The following is a 12,440-nucleotide window of genomic DNA, read 5'->3' on the forward strand; positions in this document are numbered from 1 at the left end:
TGTAACCCTAGATGCACTACCTAGCGTGTATATAAGCCAAAGGGTTTAGCACATAGAGGGGACGGAATCACAGTTACATTCACCTAGCCCTACAGGTAGAACACAACTAACGATCTCGAGGTAGATCAACTGTATACTTGATACATCTCCATCAATATAAGCAAGAGCAGGACATAGGGTTGTACCTCCATTAAGAGGGCCCGAACCTGGGTAAACATCGTCTCCCTTTTTCCTGTTACCATTGATCCGAGATACACAGCTCGAGACCCCCTACCCCGAGGTCCGCCGGTTTTCACACTTATGGACCCCGCTGCCACGGGAGGTTAGGACAAAAGATGTCATGCAAGTTTTTATTATAAGCATGTATGACTATATACGGAATACAACTACATTACATTGATGAAGTGGAGCTGTTGTGTATCTCTTAGGTTGTGACTGTTATAGGATGAATGTTATCCAACACAACTATCCACTGATCCATTGCCTACGCTTTTTGCATATTGATCTTTGCTAAGTTGCTTTCATTGCTACTGCTATTACAATCACTACAAAACTGCTACTATTACCGTTACTATTGCTACTACTACTACTATCAAAACTATCATATTACTGTGCTACTAAACACTTTGTTGCATATATTTAATTCTTGAGGTGTGGTTGAATTGATTACTCAACTGATAATACTTACGAATATTCTTTGGCTCCCCTTGTGTAGAATCAAATAATTTGGGTAAAATACTACCCTCGAAGACTGTCGCAATCCCCTATACTTGTGGGTTATCAGAATGCCATTGAAGAAAGTGGCACGGAGTTGACAGCCAAACTTGATGAACTTATCTCCGTGATGAAAGGCAAAGAAGAGGTAAATGTAAATGCCATCAGTAATAAAGAAACTAGTGGTGTGAATTTGATTGCTCATAATAGCTACAATCCTAACTGGAAAAATAATGGTTATGCTCCCATACTCCCTTATCCTAGTAATGCAGGAGCATCCAATAATTTTAATTGAGCTAATAGTAGTAATAGAAATACTCTTGAAGAAACTCTTAAAAGTTTTATTGCTAGTCAGAGTGAGCAAAATGAAACTTCAAGAATATCTTGAAGAATCATGATAACTTACTTGGTTAGTTGACCAGTAATGTTGTTGGACTAACAAATGATGTGCAGATACTTCACAGAAGAACCAGGAATATGGAAGCGCAAGTGGCTAAAATTGAGAGAGCCGAACATTAATTTTAGCCAAGTTTCCAAGTAAACCAGAGCCTAACCTGGTGGAAAATGCTAAAATGGTGAGAAGCAACAAAGAAAAGACCAAAATACTTGACACAAGCCATGTGCCAGAGTACAATTATACCATTGCTGATTTTGTAAAGATGATATTGATGAATTATCCACTATGTGAGGTAACTAATAACGAGGCATACAATGTATTCATTGAGAAAGTTGCAACTAAGGTACATGAACTTGGTGATGAAAAGAAGAAGCTTTGTAGTAAGTTACCTGCTAAACAAAGATGTTTATGAACCTACTATAAAGATTGAGATTGGATTGAATAAATTCAGTGCTTTCTGTGATATAGGGGCTAGTGTTTCCACTATCCCCAAATCTGTTAGTCTCAATCTAGGTCCTCATGCTACTACTAATATTATATTAAATATGGCTACTTCTACTTTTACTCGGACAGTAGGCATTCAACATGGAGTTATAGTTCAGATAAAAGATGGCCCTATCATGATTGATCTTGTGATAGTACGTATGCATGCCCGAAGATCACTACAAAAAAATACACTTCCGTGATGATACGTGTTTGTCACAATAGGTCACTTTTTCTGTCATGCATGTACATCCATGACGATTTTATGACAGAATCAAGATAGTCATACTTGTGCTGTCGTAGAAGTGTTCCATGACATTACCAAAATTATCATCACGGAAGTGTCCACTTCCATGATGATAAATCGCGCGTCATAGAAGTGCTTTTGTCAAGGGTGACCGACATGTGGCATCCACCGCAACAGGCCGCCGTTAAGCTATCGGGTCCGGTTTTGCATCCGATAACCCGTTAACAGCCCGGATGGGGATTTTCCATGTGTAAAATTCTCATTGGCCAGAGGAAACATGTGTTGGTTCACCATTGGAACAGATGTCATCCACTTATTGGACAGGAGGCGCCTATGATACGTCAACATGTGGCACGGCCCAACAGAGGCCCATCCCGGTGAACAGGCCAGCCCGTTTGACTTGGTCAAAAGGTAACGGGCCGGCCCACGAAAAGCCTGTTAACGGCCTATTCGTATATAGCACATTTACGGCCCGCTAACTCCCGGCCCATTACGACCTATCAGAATTAAGCCCAGTAGCTTCATCTAGGCCCATTCTAACTTCCGACCCATGTATGGCCCATGATGTCTTTCGGCCCATATGAGGCCCTCTGTAACTCTTGGCCCATTAAAGGCCCGATGAAACTGGCCCATAATGAACAGTGTATCGCTTTATACCCATTAACGGCCCATTATTCCGTCGGCCGTTTCCAGCTCGTGTTAACTTTCGGCCTTTTAAGGGCCCATTTATTCTTGGGCTCATTTCTAGAATTCGTTTAGTTATGGTCCGTTACTGGCATATTTCGTTTATGGGCCAAATTCAGCCCGTGGTTACATTTGGCCCGTTTGTGGCCCATTAACCCGTTGGGCTGTTTTCATAGCATTATCAAATACGGCCTATTAACGACCCGTTATGGTCCATGAATAGTACGGCGCATGTTTTCTGAAATGATTATACGCCCCGTAGAAGGCCCATGGATCCTACGGCCCGTAGAAGGCCCATGGATCATACGGCCCGTAGAAAGTCCATGGATCCTATGGCCCGTAGAAGGCCCATGGATCCTACGGCCTGTAGAAGGCCCACGGATCCTACGGCCCGCAGGAGGCCCATGGTTACAACAGTCCATGTGTTGCCATGATTATTGTGGCCTAGTTACCAAAAATAGGTTATTGTGACCACTAGAAAAACGCGGAAAAAGAACTGCAGCGACTACAAGCAAACAACTAAACAAGACAATAAGGAAATAAATAAGCAAGCAACTAACGCTAGCCTATTACAACTATTACACATATTACATCCACTGGGCATCAAAGTTCGCCACCAGTGCAAATATAGGGAACAAAGCAGCATGTTACATACACTGGCCGTAAAAATTGGCCACCAGTGCAAATAAAAAAGGCAGCAAAACAAGTCCATAACTGAAAAAATTTCAGAAGAGCTCAAGAAACATTATCCTTGGTATCCACCATGCTGGCAATAAGCTTAGCAAGCTTATTAGCTTTGTCCTGTTTGGCGCTAAAGTCCTCCAACGCTTGTTGTTGCACCAGAAAGTATGCATATGAATGCTCCGGGGACTTCCGCAGTCCTTCCGCTTCTTGTCACATCACAGCTGATCGATGTCTTTCAGCTTGTAGTTGAGACTCAAGAAACTGAACTGATTCAGACAATGAGTTTGAATAGCTTGTGCAAGCGGTCGTGTCCAGTAACTCGAACAGTAAACCAAGACAGGACTTTGGGGTTGCCTCACTGTCTTGAAGATAGTTTTCCTTAGCTGTTTTATCAGCTTTGTTGGAGACCAACAAGGATGTCTCACGATCCTGAACCTTATATGCATTACTTCCTTTATCATTGCTTAATAAGGCACTCTTCCCCAATATTCTGTCAACATTTTAAAAGAAGAAACAAGCAGACACATAGCATGTACTAGTATATGAAACTCATTTCGGTGAACCAGTTCATTAGTAAGGTGGATAAGATTAAACTACCAAGTTTTCTATTGCCAAGTAGTACATTATAAAAGCATCAAACAAACATATATCTATGTTCTATGGTCACTGCATTGTCTTGCCAAATCAAAATAGAGACACGGTTCAAATCATATCAATTCAAGAGAAAGCAGCACTGAAAGAATATAAAGCAACAAGATTTTAGATGGGTACCACGGGTCTACATGTACAACAACACTATTGGCCCTATTATGATGCTACTAATGTGCATGATATGAGAAGTCAACTGTATACACAACTGAAATTGAAACCAACAGAGCTATTTTTAAGAGGAAACCTGTTAAAGAAAAATGCGTAAACATACTTGTTGTGTCATTGGAGTTTCCATTGGATCGTTCAATTTAAAAACAAGTTTGTATGAGTAAATACGGTGATACAAGAGCAAAGCAGTATGCACGATAGCAATGGAATCTTAAATGAGAATAGTTGTTCTTCAGGTTTAAGCACTTGTTCTACATGAACAGAGTATAGTAAGACGCGAGCTTATAGTACTTACAATAAAATAAGCTCATAGACCTTACCACATTCTTGGTTCGGGACCAGTAAAGAACAAGGCGTTCCTAGTCATCGTCCAGTAAATGTGTCCTAGGAGAACGTAAGGGAATTTGATGAGTTTCTTTGTCGGTGAAGTATGTTTTCTTCAGGTAATTCCGATACTGCCACCAAGCATTCTTGAAGATAGCAGAGGTATTGGCACAGGTTACCTCATCCTAAGTTTCCAAATCGGTCCTTCTCTATAGAGAAAAATGGGAAAATTTGCTGTATTATAACCATCATGGAGGTAGAATGTATGGGACAAAGAAAAGTAATTGCCATGAATAACATTACTTACACATAACTCCTGGACAAACACCTACAACTGGCATTTTCCTTCATCTTCAGTATAATATTTCCATGATGGGGAGATACGCACATAGGATTTAACAACGTAAAATGCGATAGATGCTAAAGTATGAATGGTTGGTTGTTCTTCCTCCACAGGAATAGGTGTACTAACTGTTGGAGTTGGGGTTCGCCATGGTAGTACTAGCGCTTTGGGCACTAGAGCTGCCTTACTAACTACTCTTGTTTGGGAGCTCTGTGGTGGAGATGGTGTTGTGTCAATAGGAACTGGGTTACTATCTACTGGGGTTGGGGTTAGATTGGGTGAAGCTAGTTCTCTGTCCATCATTGTAGGGGTAAAATCTGCGAGAGTCTGGGTTATGTGTGGTAGGGCTGGTTCTCATGCATGTACAACCGGGGTGCTATCTCCACCAAGAGGTAGCACTGTTTTATTTGAAGACTATGTTTTTACCTAGATACTGCCATCACCCGCTCCAATTCAAATGGCTGATAAACAGGAAACATAGTTGAATGTACAGACATTGTATGAGAGACACATGCAATAGATAGTGTGGAAAAAAGAGGGCATTAAATAGTTGACATGTATATTGTTTAACTAAAATGGATAGCATGACATAATTTCACATATATGATGTCTATCTAACTGGATAGCATAGCATAACATAATTCAAAGATATGATGACTAACTAACCTGGATCGCGTGACATAATTCACATACATGTTATCTAAGTAACCAGGATCACATGATTTAATTCACATATGTGATTTGCTAAGCAAAGGACATTCGCATATATGATGTCTGAACTAAGAACATAGTGTTGAATATTGTGTATATGATGTCTAAACTATGCAATGCAAGACACCATATGCATGATATGAGCAGTAGAACCGTGCCAAGTTAGAGCATACACCTTGGTGGGGGAATAGGACTGGTCGTCTGTCTCTCTGAATCCATCTTTGAGGAGCTATCGGGTCCAGCAAGAGATCTGCTTCGACAGGTAGCACTGTTTGCTCTGAAGGCCTTGTTTTCACTCCATATTTTTCCATCACCCACTCAAATGGCTGATTCACAGGAAGAGTAGTTTAATGTACAAACATTGTCGACAAATGGAAATTTAATGAAGAAAAGGATGGGCTAGATATCATTCAAATATATGATGCCTACCTAAACAGGATGACATTGCACATTGCACATATATTATGGCTGGCTAAAAGACATGAGACTGAGACTGCATAGTTCCCATATATGATATTGAAACTAAATAGGTGGCATTGCAGAAAATGTCTAAACTAAGCAGATGACATATATGATGTCGAAAGTAGGCACTGCAAGGCAACATATGCATGATATGACTAACATCATCATGCCATGTTAGAGCAAACACCTTGGGGAAAAATAGGAGTGGCCAGCTGCGTCTGAATCTGCCTCAGAATAGATATCTTCCTCTGGATTACAATCTAGAGAGGGGGGGAGGGTTTGCCATTGAACCCACTATGGAGTGATGTCTGCATGACATTGTATTGCCGCGCAAAACTCTTCTCTTTTTTCTACATGTTCAGCATGACTGTGTACAATATATGACATGCATACAAAAAAATATAGTGAGATTATGTAAGGAGAGCATGCAGAAATCTAGAGTAATGGTAACAACAAGTGGATGGATCCAAAAATAATGATAGCAGGCTGATGATTGCTTTAATTTAATAAAAAAATGATGATTGGTTTACTATTTGTTTCCCACCCAAGATGAACAACATAGGCATACCCTAGGTGAACCAGATATTAGACAGAGATACTATTCATTGCTGCCTCGATATGTTCCCCACAACTAATTTAGAACTCAAGTTTGAACATCAATTTGGACCTGACTTGGAGTATAATAGGTGAACATGACAATAAAGTAGCAGGTAATATTAAGCAATGCATAACATAAGCAGAAACAAAAGAGTGTGACCTCTCTTGTGGACCCGTGTACTTAGGTTCATCTGCTGAGTCGGTGATAGTGATGCCATTGTGGTGGGTGCTGGCGGCAGGGAAGGAGATCTGAGGCGGCAAAAGACGGTCAGGAGTTGTGATGTCTGGTTTGGTGGATGCTTCTGTCGATGGAGCAGCTCAAGTGAGGTGGACGACATCGTGGCAGGAGAAGGACAAACCACACAAATTTTTCTTCGACACCTACCTCTAACTGCAGTAATTCTGTAAGGGCTCATTTGGCTTGCATGATTCTAAAAACGCAGGGATAGGAAAAACACCGGAATAGGATAGGAATGCACATGGTAAACAGAGCATTTGTAAACACAGGATTTCTGTTGACTTGGGTGTTTGGTTCACAGGAATTTGGAGCAGAGAAATGCAAAGGAACATGGCCAAAATAAAGCGAAACCATATGAAAGCGTGTACAGTTAGAATGTTATTCTGCCACTAATGCACTTGGTCTTGTTTTCATGCATGGGATTTTGAAAAGTAGGTCCAGGTGGATGTTTGGCTCCATTCCTTTTAACAAAATGCATGAATAATTGAATAGTAGTGTGCCATAGGAAAATTTCCTATTGCCATATTTTTCCGTTGAACCAAAATAGCCTAATGGATCGACATGAATGTAGAGTAATAAGTGATGCAACAAGTGTACAACCTCTTTGCCGTAGCCGTGTCGACCTCGGCATCATTAGGTTGGTCGTTGAAGAAGTTGAGGCAGAGGTGGTTGTCGGAGGTGTGGAGGAAGATCTGAGGAATCTGTAGATGGCGTCTAGGGCAGTGCTCTGTTGTGATGGATCGTTCTATCATTGGAGCAGCTCCGGTGAGTCGTAAGACGTCAAGGCTGACTCAGCACAAGATAGACATCGTTAATCTCAAGTGGGATTCTAATAGCATCTCCAATAGATGATATAAAATAGATTTAAAGTTTACATCACCAAAAACCACCTGACTACAACAGATGAGGTAAAAACTTTTGACTCTGAACTTAACTGTCGAAACTGAAATTTACTGTGGAATTTGAATGTTACTGTCAAAACTGAACACAATGTTAGCAGAGAGGCACTTGGCATGTAGTTTAGGGAGGGCCTGCAATTCATATTCAACCTGCACCCCCCTGAGCCGCCAGTCACCACCGGCCGAACCGCCGGCCCCAGTGCCACCTCGCCGCCCCGAAACAACTCCTCATCGTCGGTCCGCCGCCGCCATGTCCAGCCCTCTAGCCCCCCCCCCCCCCCCCCCGTGCGCTGAGCTTTTTCTCCGGCAATCCCCATGCCACCGCCCCACCACCGCCCCCCACCACCGGTGACCATCGCCCCCACCCTGAATCCTAAGATATATAGTGGGGTACCTCTCTGGCGAGCACCCTCCCCGCTGCAGGTGGTTCTCCTTAACTCCGGCGAGCCCCCCCCCCACCCCCACCCCCTGAAAATTGACTGACCCAAAAGTCGATTCAGTCGACTGAAGTGTAGCTAAATCAGAGAAGAGCAGCAGGAGCAGCAGCAGCGCGAGCGAGCGAGCGAGAGCCGGAGCAGCAGTAGCAGATCCGGTTGGTATGGATGCCGCCGTTGAAGGGCCCTCGCACTGGAGGAGAGCCGCCATGGAGATGTTGCCGGCAGCATTGGCTTAGAGGTAGCTGCTCCATGGGGGTGCCGGATGGAGCACCATCAGCGCCGGGAGGTCGAGTTAAGGAGAAAGTGCAATGCGATGAGTGTACAACCTATTTGGTGGCGCCGAGTAGGCCTCGGCTTCGTCCAAGGAGTCAGTGAGGATGTTGCGGTTCCGGTGGATCAGGTTAAGGCGGTGCTGTGGGGATGGATCAGCCACGATAGACGAGGCGATCATCAGAGCAGCTCCTTGGAGGTGGAGGACAGGACGACTGAATCGGCGGGACGATGAGATGGACGGTGGATCCTCATCCGGGGAGGTGGATGAGGGACGTCGAGCTATTGCGGTGGACGATGTCGTCGGGGAAGAGGCTCCGGCTGGGCAGTGGTGAGGTGGCGGACGGAGGAGGGTAGGGTTTCGCGACTCGAGCAGAGAGGTTATGGCGGCCTGGGATTTCGAATGGCGAAAAGGAGGTGATGGGAGGGGGAACCATGACTTAGGGACGCGCTTGTCCAAAATGTAGGGTTTGTTACAAAAGTAACCACACCGATTTGAACTAGCGGCCCTTTCGGCTCAGGGTTAGAAGGGGAATTTTGCTTGTCGGGATTTGGCAGCTGGAGGGAGTTTTCGCACGCGTTGTTATTTCGGGATAGCAAGGCACGAGTTGTGAAGGCACCAGTTTTGGGAGCACGATATCTGAATTTTCGGGATATAACAAGGCACGGGTTGAATTTTAGGGACAAGCCTAACGTGTAATATTGTACTTGTATGTACCAAATCAATTCGCACCTCCCTCAATGAAAAAAAACAAAAAAAACAAAACTATTCACACCACACAAAGAGAGAGTCTTGTCTCGTTTTACTATACAAATGCTAATCAAAGCTACTCCCTCCTTCCATCTATACAGGGCCTAATGCATTTTTCGAGGCTAACTTTGACCAAATATTAGAGCAATAATATATGACATGCAACTTACACAAAGCACACCATTAAATTCGTGTGTGAAAGGAGCTTTCAATGATATAATTTTCACATTGTGCATGTCATGTACTATTAATATTGTCAATAGTCATAGGCGGTCTTAAAAACGCATTAGGCCCAATATAGATGGAAGGAGGGAGTATGAATCCATGTTATGTCCAATTAAATTTTTTCACTGGATGTATAATGCATGTAACCTACTCACACCAACATTTTAGTGCATTCCAAATGTTTATACTACCGCTGCAATTCAAACTGAATTTGAATTCGTTTCTCTATTTCAATAAGAATCTACAATCATGATTGTTGCCAACTTCAACCATCATTCGTGTATTACCTTAACAACAAACACATGATTACTATAGAGATATATATGAAATATGTGTACTATATGAACTCGAATTCTATTTTTTGAATACACTTGATGTTGATTCCAAATAATAGTACATTTGATGTACTAACTATATATTCATAATCTAAACCATGTTCCATACGTACAACGTGTTTATCATACAAAGTATAGTTCCCCGCCCCCTACATTATGACAAGTATTTAGCCCTGAGCTGCAAAAGCCACACATTAGCCCAAATTATAATCATTGTTCTATATATTATATGTAGTACTAGCAAGATCCCCATGCATTCCACGGAACATCAACATGATCAAGGGGAGGCCTTATTTGCAAATATGGAGAGGGGTGTGGGTATTTTTTTTTTCAAAATTGCCATAGTTTCCTTCCTATCCGTCAGATATAAATCGGACGGCCTATATTGCAAGATGGCAGGCACACCATCATCAACAACTCTGTTTTTTTATAAGAGTAGAGATAAAATATATTATATGTAGTATAACATGTTCATAACCACACCATGTGTATCACCGTTATATATATTCACACATGCGTCAGTTTAAAACACTATGATAAATTCTTCAAATATCTGAATACACTTTTTCTAATGAATTATGATCTCTATTCGTCTTTTACACCCACACAATCCTCTTATCTTTGTAGCTAGCACTAACTTTGTCTCATGCATGCACACGGCCGCATCCCTCTCGCCCTCCCTCGGCATTCTCTAGCTCCATCACGCAAATTCATATTTTCACTTTAGGTCATTCACCCATGGTGTGTGTAGGCCCCCCATCTCCTTTACGGCACACATCGATCGATATGCCTCTCTAGCCAGGTGTGCCTACCACAAACACAAGCTTCCCCTCTTCTCTTATCACCGTCCGTTCCTCACTCCCACCGCTCTTTTCATCGATCTCGTACTCGCACACTCCTTCCCCCTTGATATAGTATGCCTCTCGCACCACCTCCTAGATGCATCCCTCTCTCTATCCTTCTCCCCGGGCCTTATTTGCTTCTAACACATACATGCATGTATACCGATCAATCTCCCTACATATACCTATGTCGACTTTAACTATTTCCCCCCCCACCCATCGATCGACGTACCTCACAAGTTATGTCTCTCCTTTCTATGACAAAGGACGATTGATCTTCCTATGTAGTTACGTCTGCTTACCATAGCCATATCGTCCCCCTCTTCATTTGTGCATGCCTCCTAACCCGTCTCTCACACGCATGTGCACAGACAGGCAGCCATCCCCCCTCTCTTATTGATATTGCAGGTGTGCCCTATGTTTGTCTAGCAAGCCTCTCCCACCATTTGTTAGAAGCAACTCCACTACCACCCCCTCCAACATGCTAGCTCTGTCTCTCTCCCAACCTTATTCCTCTCCTACACATATGCATGGATGCCGATCGATCTCCCTTAATACATAAGGTAGGCCTCTCTCCTCCTCCACACAAATACCAGCCATTGTACCTCTATATTTAATTAGGCCTCCCCCACCACACACCGATAGTCGAGCGTTGTAGGTAGGTATCCATGCCACAGAGACAAACTGCACATGTCCCCTCTCACGTTCCAGTAGGCCAGCCACTCTATATCTTTGACGTGGGCACACAGAAATTCGATGGCACTCTTTATCTATAGTGCGCGCACCCACACCCACACACACACACACACATCATCATCATCATCATCATCATCCCTCTCTTTGATTCTATGGATACCTCAAGCCGATGATACCTCCACTCTCTTCTCGTGGATCGCCCCCTCTATATATATGATATATGCAGGACTCTATTTCACACACATTGCATATGTTACATTTTTTGATTGACCCCCCCCCCAAAAAAACACTCACGAACCCACACACTAACACACAACCCCACGTAGGTGGTGTACATACACGAAGAGAATAGGTGCACATACTCATGCTTCATGCCCAGCCACACCCGCTCAGGTACATAGTGGAGCTCATTTCTGTATGAAATGGCAGCCCACGTGCTAATTTGAACGCGTGTAGCGGTTGTTTCCCTACGGAGATCGTGTACCACGCATGCAAGAAACAAAGTTCGACTTGATGCGTTGGCGCATTATTTTTAAATAAAGTTATATCACTCAATGGCACGTACACAGAATATAAAACGATTTTTATGGAGAAAAAGGTAGCCCGCTCCACTATATACGATGGAGCCTGCCTACCTGGGTTTGTATCTCTTCAGAGTATCTCACACAAGGCCGCGGTGGCCTCTCTCTCTCTCTCACTGTTGGTCACTGATCCGGCCACATCCCGTCCGCCGGCGGAAAGGGAGGATGTGCATTGTTTCTCCGTTCGATGACACCGAGGCAGCACGTCCTGATCTGCGGTACCCGTCGTTCTCTCTGACCAAGCTTCGACGCGGTAGGGCCTACGCCACCTGCTCGCTGTCGCAGTATGGACAGACCTCGCCCACCGCTGCTCACCTAGTTACATCCCGATGACCCCCAGGTATCCCCTCTGGCCTTGGTCCATTGCCCGTCTTCCCACGTCGCTGCATGTGGAAAATCTTGCATGTGGATCTTCCATAGTTCTTTGCCCAAAACGTAGCTCGTCCAGCGTACTTTCCATATTGCAATCTTGTCCTCACACTGTTTTAGACAAACACAACCGTGTTGTTATCTTCCCTTAGGACAAGGAATATGCTTCTTTTTTATTACATGCACATGTGTCATCAACTGTTATTGGCCAGTAATTGTTTCCTTTCTACCTCTTTTTTGCGAACAGGGCTATCCATCTCACCTCATTGCTATTGCGACCTTTTGGTGTACTGCACAAATCACTTTTTCTTAAGAGTGTATTGTGCTAAAAT

Source organism: Triticum aestivum, chromosome 5B (assembly GCF_018294505.1).
Source record: "Triticum aestivum cultivar Chinese Spring chromosome 5B, IWGSC CS RefSeq v2.1, whole genome shotgun sequence".
In the NCBI taxonomy this organism is placed as follows: Eukaryota; Viridiplantae; Streptophyta; class Magnoliopsida; order Poales; family Poaceae; genus Triticum; species Triticum aestivum.